The following is an 18067-nucleotide window of genomic DNA, read 5'->3' as shown; positions in this document are numbered from 1 at the left end:
TCTCGAAATTTTAAGAACAGTAAAAAAAATTATTTTAACTGAGAATAAGTGTATGCATTGCATTTCAATTTGTATTGCACTTTTGCTTGGAAGACGTTTGCTTGAGCCAGTGGAGAGTGACATATGATGTCATGTAAGGAGTGCACAAGAATTAATAGTACATTGGTATGAGTGTGTTTTCCAGGGATTTACCTCCTTGCTTACTCGACAGCAGTGGCACAGTGCCCTGAGCAGCTAACACCAGCAAAAACATTCATGAGGCACAACGAAAAATGGAAGGGTAACTCACACCAATGTGCCAGGTCTAACACCAATCTAACGAGGACTGAGCACGATGATTATGGCATCACCTGGGGGGAGAGGACTGGCATCTTGACCTTATGAACTGTGTCCACTATGTTGGACAACCCACAAATTGGTCCATCAACTTCAAGTGATCTATGATGACCCTCCTCAAAACCATGGACAGCATAGACACTGATGCACTTGTCACCCTCTCGGGTTGGACAAAGTAACTCCTTTCAGTAGCGTTGAACATTGGAGTTCTCACCACAATTGTTTCCTCACCTATTTCTTCTAGCACAGTACACCCGAGGAAGGAAACTGACTTAAAATAGGGTTGTTCTAGAGGTTGTAATTTATGTAATGTTGCTCTTCTTTTCAGGAGAGTGATGGGCTGTCTCAACCTCAGAAATATGCTCTGTGCTTCCCCACTACTTTGGAACACAGCATTTTTCCCCATATTGTTTATTACCTTTTTTTACAGTAGTTGGAGCTAGGCAGTTGAGCTTTTGTTTTTCTGCCAAATTATTTGTTGCACAGGATGCTGTGCAAGGTCTGTCACATGTTGTGTGCCGTTGTGGGGTGGTGGGTGGCGGTGGGCCACTGAAACTAATTGCAATTTAGTTAGTTAGTTAGTTATCAGTTTGTAGAGTGCCTGGTTACTTCATTTCGGAGTGTCCCCGCACTGAATACCGAAAGGAACTAAAGGGGGAGAAGGTGACTGGACTGACACTACTATTGATTTAAACTTCTCCTAAACAGCCAGGTTTCTGAAGGCTGCTTCAGAGGGCTCAAGTCTGAGATGCAGAAGAAGTAGGTTCCACTGTTTGGCTGCCAGGAACCTAAGAGAACTTCCAATGCAAAGAATATTGGGACCCCCTCTGCACAATTTACTTTTCGAAAGGTCAGGGAGAAGAGGGGCAAGAACAATAAACAATCTAAAGAATAATACTCCCTCATGACCTATATATTATTACTGATACTTTCAAACGACTTTTTTACAAAGCATGGGCTATTGAACAAGGAATTCAAGTACAAATCCAACTTATTTCTTTACTTTTCTTTATTTTGTTTTGATATTGTTCTTTTTATCATTGTTCATTTGCAAAATTGTCAAAATTATATATTTGTATTATCTACAAAAAGTCTCTACTACAAAATTATTTTCCTAAACAACCCCAGGTAGAGAACAAAAACCACGCATACTACTCATTCATACATCCACATTACATCCACATCCCATACACAACTCTGTATAGCTATCCCAGTTAACACATTCAGTTGGTTACAGTCTCTGTGACCCTAAAAAGGGCTACTACTAAAATAGTAGGATCTAAAGAGAATTTGGTCAACGTGTTTCGTGGCATAAAGAAACGTAGAAGCCACCTACATCAGGACCCGCCACTTATCACACCAATGGTTCTCAAACCCTGGGATTTCCTGAAATAATATATAAAACAAAATCAGTTACTAGCCCATGACTACCTGAGATTAAAAGATACTGATTGAACCAGTTTACCAACATTTACAGACATATAAAAGTGATTGACTACACAAGTGTCACCATATCCCATTCAAGGGTATAGGCATTGGTGATCAAAGCATATGTGACAGTGCTCTTTTCATAATTATCCAACCCTTACTAGAAACAAGACAAAGATAAGAGAGAATAATCTGGTGAGTAGCAAAACAGCCTATTCAGCTATCATTTCCAAGTAGGAATATACTACATATATAAACTATTCAAAGATACAGCATAAGTAATCTAGTTTCACCCTACCAAGATTTACAGAATAGTACTGGAATAAAATAAATCCTAATATTGTGTAAGACAGCAACCACAATAGTACCATACGTAGGAATATGCCTGTGTCCTGACAAAGTAAAGCGATAGGAAGCTATAAGTTATTGTTAGCTATTATTAACTAAACTTTCCTCCATTATCCCTGGACTTAGCTTATATTCAAAAAAGATTTTCTTACCAGCGAGTGACAACCTTCTTTTTGCTCCTCAAATATATGGGGTAAACCACTGCCCATCCGCTAGTCAGCTACGCATGCACTCCGTAAGCCTGCATGGGGAACTTTTATTTTTTGAGTTAGCACTTATGGTTAGTTCTAGGGGAATCCCTATCATAGTTGTCACAAAGAAAGGGAAAGGGGTGGACTCAAGTACCTTTATAGTATATTCCTTTCTGAAATCACAGTAAGATTCTTCTCTCGTAAATGTCAATGGTCAACCTTTTTTGCACATCACGACCAAGTCAAAAACCACTTTATTCGATTAATTAAAATCATAAAAGTATGCTATGCATATACAAAAATATTAAAAATCTTATAAATAGCTATTATACAGGTAAAAACTATTCAATAACAATGAAAATTCATAATCGACCATAGCCAACTTAAGCAGTTAATACAAATTCATTGTCTGTTAATTGAGGGGATCAGTGTCTTGTACAGTTTTTTGTCTGACCCTCCTCTCTCTAACAGACGCTGCAAGAAAGCTGGCAACACAGAACATAATTAATGGAGACTCTACCAAGTGTAAAAACATTAGGGCTGGCTTGCACTGAATAAAGTTCATACTTTTTAACAATGGGATAATAAACCTTTTCCTGGCATGTTTATAAAGTGAACAAAAAAACATAAAGTGCGTGGTGTCTTGAGGAGAGAAGTCGTCGCACTTACAAGGGGCAACATCTTCAGGTCTACTCCAACCCTCCACATCCCATAGGACCATATGTATTTGGTTAAACCGGAATTTGGTCAACAGCCATCTATGGAAAGGATTGGATACTATTGTCAGATATAATGACATTCCTGGGGACAGGGTTACCAAAACATGCCCCCTGACAGAAGATTTACCGAGTTCTACTCCCTCCCGCTCGGCCTCCCTTAATTTAATGAAGTTAGATTTTACCCACGTCAGCCTTACATAGGGATTCTGGGTTAGAAAAAATGTCTGGTCTCCCCATGTATGCGGCTAACATTTCTATGTTAGACAACCACTGAATTTTGTTCCTATTGTCTAACCTAATGCAGTCCTTTAGGATTTTATGATTAAGGGAGAGATTCGGATTTAACCATATTTTGATCCATAGCAGTATTGGGGCTAGTTTAATTATATCTGCTATGTAACCAATCCCAAGTTCCAGATGTACTGAATAGGAAGCGGTTGAATGTGGAAGGCCAAGAAGAGAGCGCAAGAATTTATTTTCTTCCGTTTGGATCATATCATGTTTAATGTAACCCCAAATTGTCGCCCCGTACCTTACGATAGAAATGGTCTATGCTTTATAAATTGTTAATATTGCCTCAACCGGCTTTCCTCCCAGCCTTTTGGCAAAGCCTAGTACTGCCGCTGAAGAATTTCTTGCGGAATTTGCCTTTAGTAAGAGCTGGGGGGACCAAGAACTTTTATCATCGAAAACTACTCCCAAGTAGGTGAATACCTTCACTCTTGAGATTTCTTCATCACCACAGAAGAAGGTCTTAACTTTATTTTTTGCAGGGCCCAACGACATAACATGTGATTTGCCGTTGTTAACTACCAGGTCCAGGCTTTTCATGAAGTCCCCAAACGAATCCAACAATCTTTGCAAAGCCAGGGGGGTCCTGGCCAAAAGGACAGCGTCATCCGCGTATAGGAGGACCGGAATCGGGGTACCTCCCATACGCGGTATGTCCGGCGTCGCTGCCAACAGATTTTGCTCCAGGGCGTTTATATATAGTGTAAACAGCATGGGGGCTAATATACATCCCTGTCGTACCCCTCTACTAGACTTAAAGCTGGACGTACATTTCCCCTCGGTCGTCATCCTGATGGAGGCATTCAGGTCTTTATGGAGCTCGGCCAGGAAATACACAAGGGACCGATCAAGTCCCATTTCCAGGAGCATTGTCCACAGCTTTGACCTATTAACTAGGTCAAAAGCTGTGGACAAATCCATAAAACCCAAATAAATGGAGCCCCTGGCCGCTTTGGTGTATTTGGCTATTATTAGGTGGAGATTCAGACATTGGTCCTCCGTACTCCGCCCCGCTCTAAAGCCATATTGGGCATCTGACAGTATGTTATTGTCAGAGGCCCACCCCGTTATCCTTGCTAGGATAACCTTCCCCAGAATTTTTATAGAGGAATCCAGCAGGGATATGGGCCTATAACATCTAGGGTCTGCCCTTTGGCCTTTCTTAAACACCGGGATAATAATCGACCGGGACCACGATTTAGGGAATCCTACACAAGCCGAGGTGTTAAATACATTTGTCAATATGTCGGCACAATACAATGGATTGGCCTTATACATATTGGTAGGGACTCCATCTGGTCCTGGGGCCTTCCTCCCTGCAGAATCTTCAATTGCTTTAATAACCTCCCCTATATGAAACTTCACTGGCATGGTGGTGGATTTTATGGCTTGTCCCACGAAAATTTCTAATTCGAGGTGGCTGCCATATATATTTTCAAAATGGCTCAGCCAATCCTCCTCTGCGATATTAGTTTCCAACATGTTATTTTTAATATTAGAAAAAAGGGGCGTGTTAATGATTGCCCAAAATTTTGCACTGTCTTTTAATGTAGCTTTGTCCATAAGTTCAACCCAGGCATTACATTTGATTTCTTTTTTCCTATCCTGCACCATTTTTTTATAATCTCGTCTAAGCTGTGTCACCAGAATTTTATTCCTCGGGCGCGCCTGGAGAGCTTTTTTGAGGAGATTATGAGATTTAGTGCATTTATGGTCAAACCAGCCCGTTACTAAACTATTAGTGACTGGTCTGCTTTTAGTAGTGAGTTCTTTTGCCACTTTGGAGCAAATAGCTTCATACGAGGATATTACTTGCTTCCCCGTAGAATGTTGGTCTCCACATATTTCCAAATCTAAAGCCGCCTTTAAAGTAATGGTGTTAAGAAACTCCTCTGGAATTACCTTGCTCCAGTTTAGCCTCCTCCCCTGATCTTTTTCCTTCACTTCAACATCCACCATGTGATGGGTGGATGTGTTTAAAAAAGGAGAAACCATCTACCAATTCAATTGCCACTGGATTATGGTCGCTAAAAAATTACGGTATAGCATTATAAAAAACTACGTATTTTAAAAGGCCAGAAGAAAGAAATATGTAGTCAATTATTGTTTCACTATCCCTGCTTGTAAAGGTGGGAACACGTGACCTTTGATCGAAGAAGCCTGGGTCATACAACTCATTGTTAGATAAGAGTTTCTCCAATGATTCCCCCTTACTTGAGTGCTCAAAGTGTTGCGGGGATGTAAAGTCTGGCCCATCAATATCAATTAACAAACAATTATGACTACATAAGTGCACATTAAAATCGCCTAACAGAATGTATTGGCAAAAAGTGGTTTGCTTTAAAGTGTAAGTGTTTAAAAAATTCGACAACCACAGCAGATTTACATTCGGCGAGTCCCCTTGCTGGGAGTTATAACAATTCACCAGAATTAGTTTCGTATTATTGGAAAGTTTAAATTCCAGGATAAGAAAATTATTGGATGAACAAATTATCCTGGTAACTGTCCCTCTTAATTTCACCGAAACCAAGACCACTAAGCCCCCTATATCCCTCCCAGACACTGATTTTAAAGCTGAGACAAAATAAGACGTAAAACCATCCAACCAAAAATCACAGTCTATTTCCCAAGTCTCTTGAAATGCCATAATGTCATATTGTTTCAAGAAACTTAACCAAGAGGTATTATCTCTCTTGGATCGTAGACCCGTCACAATCCAAGTTAACATCTTAATCGTTGCCCCCTTAGAGTTACCATGAGTCGCTTGACTACAATTAATACCAAGGGGATTCGTAGGCAATTGGTCTACTTCCTGAGGTACCAAACCGAGGCAAGACTCATCCCCAGTTCCCTCGCTAGCCTCTCGTCAGTCACACATATCCAGAGAAGAAAATACCTCAAATCTGTTGCGTGTGGGGATATTAGGCCCATAATTAAAGTGATTTTCCCCTCCTAAACCCTGGTGGAAAAACGGCGTCAATGCCGTCACTGGGGTATAAGGTCTCGATTTTGTGCTATGTGAGAGCTCTCTGGGGGGGTGGTTATAAAAGAAACCAAGGGGACGCGCCTGGATACTGTTTTCGTCGTGTGCCAAAGAAGCTGCCCTCAACAAGACGGTAGCCACATGTTGTGGGTATCTAAAGTTGACTATTATACATTCTCCTATACAGGATTTTTTAGAAGTCCCAATCCAGTTCACTCGTCTAGTGCTTAAAATATCACTGGCAAAAGTTGTCGGGAATCCACACTTCCTGTTTAACCAGGAAACAGTTTTATGCTTAAGGGAGTCATGCGATTCCTTATGCGTTTGATCTGAGTGACTATCCTGGGGCGGTACATTTGTTAGAATCACAACATAGGGGGTACAAGCTGGTGGTAAATTTATAGGTCTACTTTTCCTTTCCACATGGCTTTAAGATGCCGAAACAGACCCCGTTGTTACTGGGATAGCTGCATTTAGTGCAAAAGTGGGCGCTGGTGTGATTGATATAACTGGAGTATTAATATTTGGGGGCTGAGGTGTTTGTTGTTGGTATTCTGCTCTAACTACATTCTCTTGCCCAGCTAAGCCCATAACCTTCTGTTTGTTGCTATCGACCAATTGTAAATGTTTTGTTAGCAATCCTCCTAGCCTCTTAACCTCGGCGGCCACAATATCAAGTTTCCTAACTAGAGGTTGCACAAACTGTTCTAATTTGGCTTCTAATATAACCTCTAGGGAGCAAAGTAGTTGGGAAAATTGATCAGGATGTAGTAGGCTGTTTACAGCATCACCATCAGCTCGTATGTTTGGGGGCTCATCTAAATTGACCTGTACTTGTTCAGTGATGTCGACCCTTTTTTTGGAATTCTTCCCCCCCTTTTACTTTGCTGCTTCCTACAGTTTCTAAGTGGTCTAGCGACAGGGATGGCTTTGTCGATATTTTCACTCGCTATGTGTATGTCTGGTGCTAAAAAATCCATGTGGACCTGGGCTGTGACCGTGGAAACGGGTATAGAGGCCGGGTCGCAGGTACCATGTTCCAGCGGACTCTCTACAGGTATCTGAGGAACTTGAGTAGTTTTTAGGGGACTATCCCTTCCCAGAGAAGCCCTTCGTTCGCTATTTATTTTGTTTACCATTTTCACTAAATAGTTATCGAGAGGACCTGACCCCGCTATGAATAGTAGAAACAAGCGCTATTTTTTCAAATGCAGTAGAATGGCTAGGGTGTATGTAGCACTACTGAAGCAATATGACAGGGGAACAATTTACCAGAGGAGAAGTCTTCAAAGTCCTGGTAATCCGATACGAAATGTCAAAGGGTATGGCCCAGCCCAGCCTCAGACAGTCCCGGACTGTCACAGACTGTCCGCCCTTAGTCCGGCGCCGCCCGCGCGCGTCCCGCGAGGCGGGAGGCTCTCAGTGATCTTATGACGCCTCCGGGCGCGGGATGATGAGCCACGCCCCCTCCGGGGCTGCTGGGAGTGATAGTCCGCTGGCACTGGCTGGCGTGCGCCTCCGGGCGCGAAAAGTCGTCCCGGTTTACTTAGCACCTTATGCCTGGTGCCGTTCCCCTCACGGCAGGTCAGGATCTGCTTGTGCCCCCAGGAGCGCTCGGCGCTCAGTGTTCTTATGGCGCCTCCGGGCGCGGGATGATGAGCCACGCCCCCTCCGGGGCTGCTGGGAGTGATAGTCCGCTGGCACTGGCTGGCGTGCGCCTCCGGGCGTGAAAAGTCGTCCCGGTTTACTTAGCGCCTTATGCCTGGTGCCGTTCCCCTCACGGCAGGTCAGGATCTGCTTGTGCCCCCAGGAGCGCTCGGCGCTCAGTGATCTTATGGCGCCTCCGGGCGCGGGATGATGAGCCACGCCCCCTCCGGGGCTGCTGGGAGTGATAGTCCGCTGGCACTGGCTGGCGTGCGCCTCCGGGCGCGAAAAGGCGTCCCGGTTTACTTGGCGCCTTATGCCTGGTGCCGTTCCCCTCACGGCAGGTCAGGATCTGCTTGTGCCCCCAGGAGCGCTCGGCGCTCAGTGATCTTATGGTGCCTCCGGGCGCGGGATGATGAGCCACGCCCCCTCCGGGGCTGCTGGGAGTGATAGTCCGCTGGCACTGGCTGGCGTGCGCCTCCGGGCGCGAAAAGTCGTCCCGGTTTACTTAGCGCCTTATGCCTGGTGCCGTTCCCCTCACGGCAGGTCAGGATCTGCTTGTGCCCCCAGGAGCGCTCGGCGCTCAGTGATCTTATGGTGCCTCCGGGCGCGGGATGATGAGCCACGCCCCCTCCGGGGCTGCTGGGAGTGATAGTCCGCTGGCACTGGCTGGCGTGCGCCTCCGGGCGTGAAAAGTCGTCCCGGTTTACTTAGCGCCTTATGCCTGGTGCCGTTCCCCTCACCGCAGGTCAGGATCTGCTTGTGCCCCCAGGAGCGCTCGGCGCTCAGTGATCTTATGGCGCCTCTGGGCGCGGGATGATGAGCCACGCCCCCTCTGGGGCTGCTGGGAGTGATAGTCCGCTGGCACTGGCTGGCGTGCGCCTCCGGGCGCGAAAAGTCGTCCCGGTTTACTTAGCGCCTTATGCCTGGTGCCGTTCCCCTCACGGCAGGTCAGGATCTGTTTGTGCCCCAGGAGCGCTCGGCGCTCAGTGATCTTATGGTGCCTCCGGGCGCGGGATGATGAGCCACGCCCCCTCCGGGGCTGCTGGGAGTGATAGTCCGCTGGCACTGGCTGGCGTGCGCCTCCAGGCGCGAAAAGTCGTCCCGGTTTACTTAGCGCCTTATGCCTGGTGCCGTTCCCCTCACGGCAGGTCAGGATCTGCTTGTGCCCCCATCACGACCATGAATTAATATCCCGTCCTTCAAACTATTCGTTATATCACTGTCGAGAGAGAGGATATGACTTACTAATTTGAAACATATTTAAGTACAGAGTCGGAAAAAAGGACCATTAATTCAAGCCCTCCTTGCGAATATCGAGAAAGTCTTCTACATCAGCCCCCAGGGCAAAACCCCCAGAGCGACAAGCAATGAATACTATTTGCAGATCACCAAGGTATCCACTTCTACACAAGTACAGAGAAGCATTCTCCATTTACTTATATTTGAACTATCACCAATACAATTTACCCCAAACTCTCATCTCATCACTCACCATCTCTTGTCGACGTATCCGTCCTCAATTTACGTGCCTCAAACTCATGGTCTCTCCCACAGGAAGTCGCTGAGAGACACCGTGCGAGAGACCCACATTTATACTAGTCCGATCTCAATTGGAGCGTGAGCAAAATCACCAATACACATCACCTGGTGAGTTCCCAAACACTGAAGACAGACTCACCCACCTCTACTCCCGAGGGCGGCATCTTTGTTAAGTCTACCACTTATTTTAACTGTAGAGAGAATACATATGTGGTGCATAATTTAAAGCGTCATGGGCTAGTAACTGATTTTGTTTTATATATCTTTTCAGGAAATCCCAGGGTTTGAGAACCATTGGTGTGATAAGTGGCGGGTCCTCCTGATGAATCCAATCTTGATACCACAAAGGACTGGACTGCCATTTTTTTCACGCAAACCGGAATATACCCAAGGATATTCCTGATCATTTTCAGGATCCCAGAACAGGTAACTGTGAGAGTGGATATTTGGTCCGAGAAAGACAAGGTAGAGTCAAACCAAACGCCAAGATTTTTAGCTTTGTGGTCGGGGGAAGGTGGTGGACCCAGCTCCCTGGGCCACCTGATCAAGGACCAAATAGATGGTTACTTCCCTATCCCTAGAATGTCGGTTTTACTAGCATTTAATCTCAGACAGATGCTCTCCATCCAATTAGTTAAGTCAACTAGACATGGTTTAAAATCCTCTGCCGCTTGGCCGGTGTCCTGGGCCAGAGTAAGAATCAGTTGTGTGTCATCCCCATGTGACCCCGTCTGCACGCCGTGGCTTTCCATAAGGTCCGCCAACGGGCGCATATACAAGTTATAGAGGGTCATGCTCAGAGTTGAGCCCTATGGCACGCCCCGTTTTAGCCGCCGGGTGGTCGAGACAAATGAGTGTAGGGTGACTTGAAAGGTGCGATGCAATCCATCTGTACATGATTTTTACATAGCACCTCATACGCATATAGCTTAACGTTTATTGGCATATTAACTTTTAATGCGCAAATTCTAAATTCACAGTTGAAACCCAAAACATTGTTGAAATAGCTACATTTCAAGGAGTTAACATTAGTCTTCCTGCAACAAACCCACCTGAGGCAGGAAGATATTCCTAGACTCTAATTCCCTTCATATGCTTTACAATACCACTAACCAGGCCTCAAGAAGACTCAATGTGACAATTTTCTTTCAAAGAGGGTTGAAGTTCTGTATGATATGTACCCATATGGAGAGAGAAGGTTAGATTCTGACACTTGAGGGATTCCTGGAGCAAATTCAGGTCACCTTGGCTTTTTTATATAGTCCAAGAGAACAGAAATCTCAGTTCTATACAGACCTCTATGAAATATTGGCCCACAGAAGGAATCCTACTTCTAGGAGGAGATTTTAATGAGATCCTCAATTTCACAATGGATTGCTCTCTTACAAGATATGGAGGAACTGGTACAGAAACTCCCTTATTAGAGGGTATTAGGGATCTTGATATTACAGATGTGTGGAGGGCGCACCACCCAAGTCAAGGACTTTACATTATTCTTCACTGATAGGTCCTCATCCAATATTGATATGTTTTGCACACAAAACACACACATAGGACGGTTCCTCCAGAGCCACATAGGGACACAGGTTCTTTCTGATCATGCCCAGTATTGATTCAATATTTTACTGCAACATCTAGAGTGACTACCTGTAAGCAATTACATATGCATGAGGTGGGGTTTAGGGAGCCAGTGGTCCAGCGTGAAATAACGGAAACAGTTAACCACTATTTACAGGAGAATAATGAGGCTTCTACGTCTCTTTCGACTAAGTGGGATGCCGCCAAACAGTCATGCAAGATTAACTCCTATTTCAGATAACTTCCTCTTTCAGAATGAATAGAATAGAGTGCAAAGAAGTATTGGAGAAGCAGTATCCTTAAAATAGAAATCCCAGAAAACAGGCTCACCTAAAACTTAAAGGGAGCTCCAATAAACAAGGGGTGAATTTGAACATATTATTTTGGTGGAATCTGCCAAAGGTATGTTGCGAATAAAATAACAATATCATGAGAACAGGGATTAGGCTGATAGACTTTTGGCCTATAAAATAAAATTGCACCAAAACAGGAATAACATCCACGTCATAACAACTCGCCAAGGCAACAATATACAGATATACAGACACAGAAGACATTCTAATGGTGTTTCGTTACTATTTCCTTGCGTTTTATACCACAAAACCTACTTCAGATTTGTAGGAAATAACATGTAATACTATTCTGTCACCTATGCTATAGGCTCTGGAGGATCCAATAACACCGCAGGAAGTGTTGGCAGAGATAAAGACACTTACAAGTAATAAGGTCCCAGGGCCAGATGGCTTCATGATTGCCTTTTACAAATAATTTCCGGATCTGGTAGCTGAACCACTAGCCAAACTGTTTATTTTCAAGATATAGGTGAGATAACTCAATCCATGATGGAATCTGAAACAGTTTTATTACTCAAACCTAATAAAGACTAGGAACTCTGTGGTTTTTATAGGTTAAACATTGGTGCAAAACTTTATACTGAAATAATTCTCATTTGACTGTGAGGGATCTGGCCATTTAAACTCCACCTGGTGCAGTCCAGTTTTATAATTGAGTGACAGGCATGGAACAACAATTATCTGTCTTTAAATTTAGGCCAGTTAGCCAAACAGTCTAATAACCAGATGCTTCTCTCTCTTGATGCTCAAAAGGGATTCAATCGACTGGATTGGCACAATGTGACAAAACAGGCTTCGGCCCTCGAAGTAAGCGATTTATCAAAGCAAAACTTTGACAGCCCTCCACCAAGCGTATGATTCACAATAATCATAGTAATGAACATTTATGCTTGGGGAGACGTACATGACAAGGTTGCCCCCTTTTGCCTAGCATATTTGCAGTGGGACTAGAACCTGTTTCAAAAAAGTATTGCTAATCCATCAATAGAGGGCCTGACAGTCAACAACACAACATACAAAATAACCTTATTTGTGGATGATATTCTGTGCTTTCTTACTAATCCTAAATGCTCACTTACAGTGCTCATTCATGAAATAGAACAATTCTCCAGGATGTCCAGTTTTAAAATTAATTACACTAAATCTGTGGCGATGAGCATTCCTCAGCTACAGAAGTGGATGAGTACAGTTCAGGGATCCAATATTCAGGTGTCAATGGAAGATATAGACTATCTAGACATTAAGCTTACAGCCTCCCACTGAAAGCAGCTCAGTGCCAATATCCCCCCTGTGATTGATGTTTTCCTGAAAGATCTCTATCGATGGTGGGACTGGAAATATCTTAGCCTGGAAGGATACATTTCACCGAAATGAACTTACTACCTATTATATGCAGTGCAGACACTACCACTACTGTTCCCTTGTGGACTGTTCATGTAGGGAAGAGGTGTGGCGCCGCGGCCAGGGCAACTGACTCCGGAATTTGGGGATCACGGTTTGATCCCCGGCGGCAGATTAGCCCAGCACCATGTGACTCTGGGCGGTAGCTTGCTTAAACTTCCCAACGGCCCCCAGCGCCTAGAGACCCTTACGGGTGATTGTTCGCGCTTTACAAATGTGTATTATTATTATTATTATTATTATGTTCAGGAAAAGTTGTTGGCTTTCACTTGGAAGGGCAAATCCCCTTGTATATCTAAAAAAAGTCCTGTATCAGGGGAAATTTGAGGGGGGGGGGTTTGGGCCTTCCCCTAATAGAGATATGTCTGAGCAGCTCAACAGCATCCATTGATGGACCTGGTAATGTTATCTAACCTCAAATTGTGGGTAGAAATGGAAGCTGCCTTCTCCTCTAAGCCGCTGTATATCATTCCATAGCTCTCCTTGAGAATGGAGCATTGTTGATTAACACCCAGATGACACTGATACATCAGAATACAGCTGTCCATGGAGGGGATATCATTACATACACATCCACGATGACGTCCATCTTAATTCTGACTTCCCTCCAGAAATCATGGACAGGAGCTTTCACTCCTGGTTTCTATTCACCAGAGCCACTTTAAAAGACATGCTTGCAGATGGAAAGGTTATTCTATTGGATACAATGGTCAGGAAATCGCCAACTCTGTGACATAACCTCTTTCAATACGCCCAATTGGTTCGTGGCTAACATCGGGGGATTACAGACAGGTCAAAGTATGAGATCTGACGCTGATAGAATTTTGGCTCAACATGAGACAAGATAAGGGATCACTCAACAATACCATGGTAGGCTGAGCTCATCCACCACTGCCAAGCTCCCCTACGCTATTAAGTGATTTACTGTATTGGGTCGGAGAGTACATGATACCTCTTGGCTCTATTTGGGAGAGGGTGACCAAAGTATTGATTTTCTCTCAATACAAAGAGAATGGTTACAAAATTAATATGTATTGGTATGTAAACCCTGCCCACTTGGGAGCGATGTTTGACACCTCCTCAAATTGCTGGATATGTAACACAGGAAAATGTATGATTCATATGTGGTGGAGATGTGACATTATTCAGACCTATTGGGCGGAGCTAATTGATACAGTAAAATTTATTACTGATCTACATTTGCCACAGGATCCCCTACCTCCAATATTGGGTGACACAGGATGAGGAATCGGAGTACCCATGGATCATTCTGAGTGGGAAATTGATAACCCTCTCACTGGTAGCATCCCCTTTGGCTCTGGATCACTTTTGGAAATCACCTCAATCCCCTTCCACTAGCGCATGGATGATCAGGATTTAGTTTATCTATGCCATGGAAAAGCTTACTACTATATTGAAAGATAAAATGCCGAAAGTTAAAAAAGCTGGGGCTCTGTTTCAGATATATATTAGTCGCCAGGACCGACCTACACTGGGCCTGGGCCATACGCCCATTCTTCTGTATATATTTAAAGTGTGCGATTCAAGCTTCCCTGCAGATTCTGCGATCTCCCCCCCTAATTCTATAATATAGGGCTGATCCCCTCACTGTAATCCCCTATGTTAAGCCATTCGGTAAACTGTGGGCATTTTACTTATTGTGTACTATGTAATGAGATTACTCACACATTCCATGATGTCTATCAGTGTGGGGCCTTGAGTAATCTTGGCAGATGTGATGGATTCTACTGTACCACTTTAATCTTTTCATTTCTTCCTTTCTCTGCTTTGCTTCTTTTTCCTTATTATTCCTGTTGTGGATGATAATGCGTTTGTGTCAAATGCGAGACTTTGTTAATCTCATCTAACAGAATGCCCTAGTCAATTCTCTGATGTAATGCTTTGTGTTTTTTTCGATGCCGGAAGTTACACTCATCCCATGTTCAATGTGAAAGGTCCACATTTTATGTTACCCAATACCTATTAAAATATAGTTGGGAAAAAACAATCATCAATGACGAATAAGGAAATAGTAATCCCCAACAATAATGAAAAGTGGGGGAAACTGAACCCTGTTTGTTTGTGGCAAATCAAAAAATCAAACAGACATGGGCCATTATTGCAAATAGGTGCAGTAGGGATAGATACAGGTAGTTATTAAGACAGCACAAAACATGATAATCATTGAAATAAGGGAAAATGAAGAAATAGAAAAGGCATCAAATGAGAGCAGAGCCTTGGTTGATGCTAAAAAGAAGCTAGATCAAAAGAATCTAGAAGTTGAGAAATATAGGGGCCGATTCACAGAATTTATCTGAGATAAAATCCTAAACTTACTTCTTTTGGTATTCACTGAAGGCATTTAGTAGTAGTAAAGTTAGGACTCCTAACTTTACTACTACTAAACTGGGATACAATCCTAAACTTACTACTTTTGGTATTCACAGAAGGCATTTAGTAGTAGTAAAATTAGGAGTCCTAACTTTACTACTACTAAATGCCTTCTGTGAATACCAAAAGTAGTAAGTTTAGGATTTCATCTCAGATTAGTTCTGTGAATCGGCCCCAAAGAGTCTAAAATTAAAATAGATACAGGTAAATTAAATCCTGAGAATGTATATCCTTTTTAAGGAATGATTACCATGGGAGAGGCAAAACCATGAGCAATTATGGCAATGCGTACGTAGCCATTGTAAACAGAACAGGATAAAAAATATGTAACCTTTTTGGATACTTCATTTTCCACTACTGATTCAGAAGACGATGAAGAACGAAGGAGAGAGGGTTTCGAAACAAATCCTCTTCTAATAATAACTTCCTGCTGTTTTTTAGAAAACAGACAGAAAGAGAGGGAGGAACAATCAAAGAAGGGGCAGGGGGCATCCCAAGAAACAATGACAGCAGAGTATATGAGAAGCAGGAGACAGAAGTACTGACAATAACACTTTTATTAGATAATACCCCTAATATAATTTTGTCCCGTAGAGGTTTTAACCCAGTAGAATTAGGACTTTATAGAGAGGCATACATTTTGGGCTTTTAACTTTTGAAAACGAATTTGAGATTAAAGATTAGATTAAAAGAAATTAAACCTTCTGAAATGTAGAATGGATAAGGATTAAAAGCGAAATCCACATTTAACCTAATTCATTAGTCAGGTAGGTAAGGAATTAGAATTTTTGAAACTGTCATAAAAATATAAAAAGCTAAACTTTTAAAGAATCGTTCATGTAATAATCAGTGTAATTTCTCGAGTGAATATAGATTAGCCCATAGAGATTTGAGAATTAGTCTTAATCTTTATTAATTCAGTTAATTAAAACCATTAAAAAGTCGCAATTAAAACATAATTATATTGCAGAAATAACAACATAATTTAATTTTTATAAAATTGGGGTTAGGTTAAGGAACAAAGTTTGAGTGTGCGTTGTAAACATTGAACTATGGCTTTGCTGGTAAAGTGACTTTTCAAACCGAGCTAAAAGTCTAAAAACCGGCACAAATCTGCATTTTAGCAAATGTTCAGTTTGCAAAATTGCAAACCTATGGACTTGCTCGTTTTACAGATATCCAGCCCTTCCCCGATGACACTGTTTACTTTTGGTGAAATTTGGATTAGGGTTAATCAATTGGAGCCACTGACAGAAATCTCACAAGTTTACGTTTATCTGCGGGTCCCTTGGGTTGAGGCTCACAATTATTGCTTCCCTACTGGTGCGCATGCCTCTCTTGTTAAAGCTTCTCTTTAATATTAATTAACAAAGCTTGCACAGGTTAGGACAAATGCAGAACAGATGGATAAAATCTTCCTCTTTTGCTTTACAGAGTCTATATTCTGCAGGACCAGTGTATTTCCATGTTCGTATTTTTCCAAAACGCAGGATCACAAGACTGTGCTTTATGAGAAGGTGAGGAAGTAGCTGGGTAAGCTGCTGGTGTCAGGGCATTATAGTTTTTAATCACCATCCAGACATGTGATCAAGAGCTGAATTTTGTTTTATCTTCTAGGCATGATTGAAACTTCACAGCTCTATTCGTCGCCCTTTTGAAAGGAACACTCATGCCCCATAGTTCAGTTAGTTGCAACTGTCTAATGGAATCATTCAAACATTTGTGGTATGCTGATTGTGAGTCACTTTGCATAGCTGACCCTAGCAAGCTATTAAGTATGGCCTCTTGTGTTTGCCATATCTTATACCAGCTTTTTATTGTTGTGGACCTTCTAGCCAGATCTTTTTTTTGTGGGAACAAACTCAAGCCGGATTTGTGCCAGCGATGAACACGGAGGCAAGGAGAACACTTGCTAAAGGCATTAGTCTGCAATGTGTCCAGTACTGCCACATCCTGCCCTCTCATTGCCACACTTGCATATGTGATGGTTGGAAGTAGTTTGGCAGAAATGACTGCTAGCAGTGGCTGAAACAAAGGACCATCCCATTTCTTTGCTAATGCTAAAGGCATGAATTACGGTGTTCCCTTTCTTCAGTATATATATGTATTGTTCCTGATGGAAGAAGTTTCCTCTTGAGTCCAGGTACAACCTCAAGTATTTATAGTTGCTTACCACCTCCAGGAGGATATAATCTAGAAGAATCGTAGCTATCTTCCCCGGTCGATCACTGACCGACATAGTTTTTGTTTTTGTAGTGTATACCCTGAGGTAGTTAGATCCAACATAGGATGGCAAGACAAAAACTCATCTTTGTGAACCCACTTTTGTTGCGCTAAAAAGCATGAGGTCAGCTGCATACAACAGGTTTTTGAGGCAGAGGGGACCCAGCTGGGGAGGGATGGGAGTTTTCCTGGTCCAAGGCTGGTCATAGATCTGCCATGAAAAGGTTAAAACTTGGGGAACTAGAACACATCCCTACTTGAGTCCTTGATACATTGAGATCTTCTTTGATATTCTGGTGTGTCGTCTCTAATTTTTACTTGGATATAGATTTCTAAATAGAGCTGTTGTATTGCTCGTAGCAGCTTATCAGGGAGTCCCCAGTTCCTTAGCTTGTTCCATATTAGCACCCGGTTAACACAGTTGAAGGCTGCTTTAAATAATTATGAAGAAAATATGTAATTTCTTCTTAGATTACTTACATTGGTCAATTAAAAAGGTGGTTGCTAGAATGTTTGTCAATGTGCCTAGGCCTTTCCTAAAGCCTGTCTGGTTTAGCAGAATCAAGTTGTTTCACTTTGACCAGTCAATTGGGATAACTAGTATGAGGTAAGTGAAGTGTTTAGCTTGATAGTCAAGGA

The 18067-nt window shown here is 42.8% G+C and overlaps 1 long non-coding RNA gene across 1 annotated transcript in view; it reads left to right on the top strand.

The window, feature by feature from the left end:
* LOC146856989 (uncharacterized) overlaps nt 1-16673 on the top strand; it is a 141333-nt gene extending 124660 nt beyond the window's left edge. The window contains exons 2-3 of the long non-coding RNA XR_014979521.1: nt 9754-9908; nt 16640-16673. This is a non-coding gene — a long non-coding RNA (uncharacterized LOC146856989). The remainder of the gene's footprint in view (nt 1-9753; nt 9909-16639) is intronic.
* The last annotated feature ends 1394 nt before the right edge of the window (nt 16674-18067 follow it).

This window comes from Triturus cristatus, chromosome 3_2 (assembly GCF_964204655.1).
Source record: "Triturus cristatus chromosome 3_2, aTriCri1.1, whole genome shotgun sequence".
NCBI lineage: Eukaryota > Metazoa > Chordata > Amphibia > Caudata > Salamandridae > Triturus > Triturus cristatus.
Note: the sequence above shows the minus strand (reverse complement) of the source record. Positions and strands in the feature narration are given on the sequence as shown.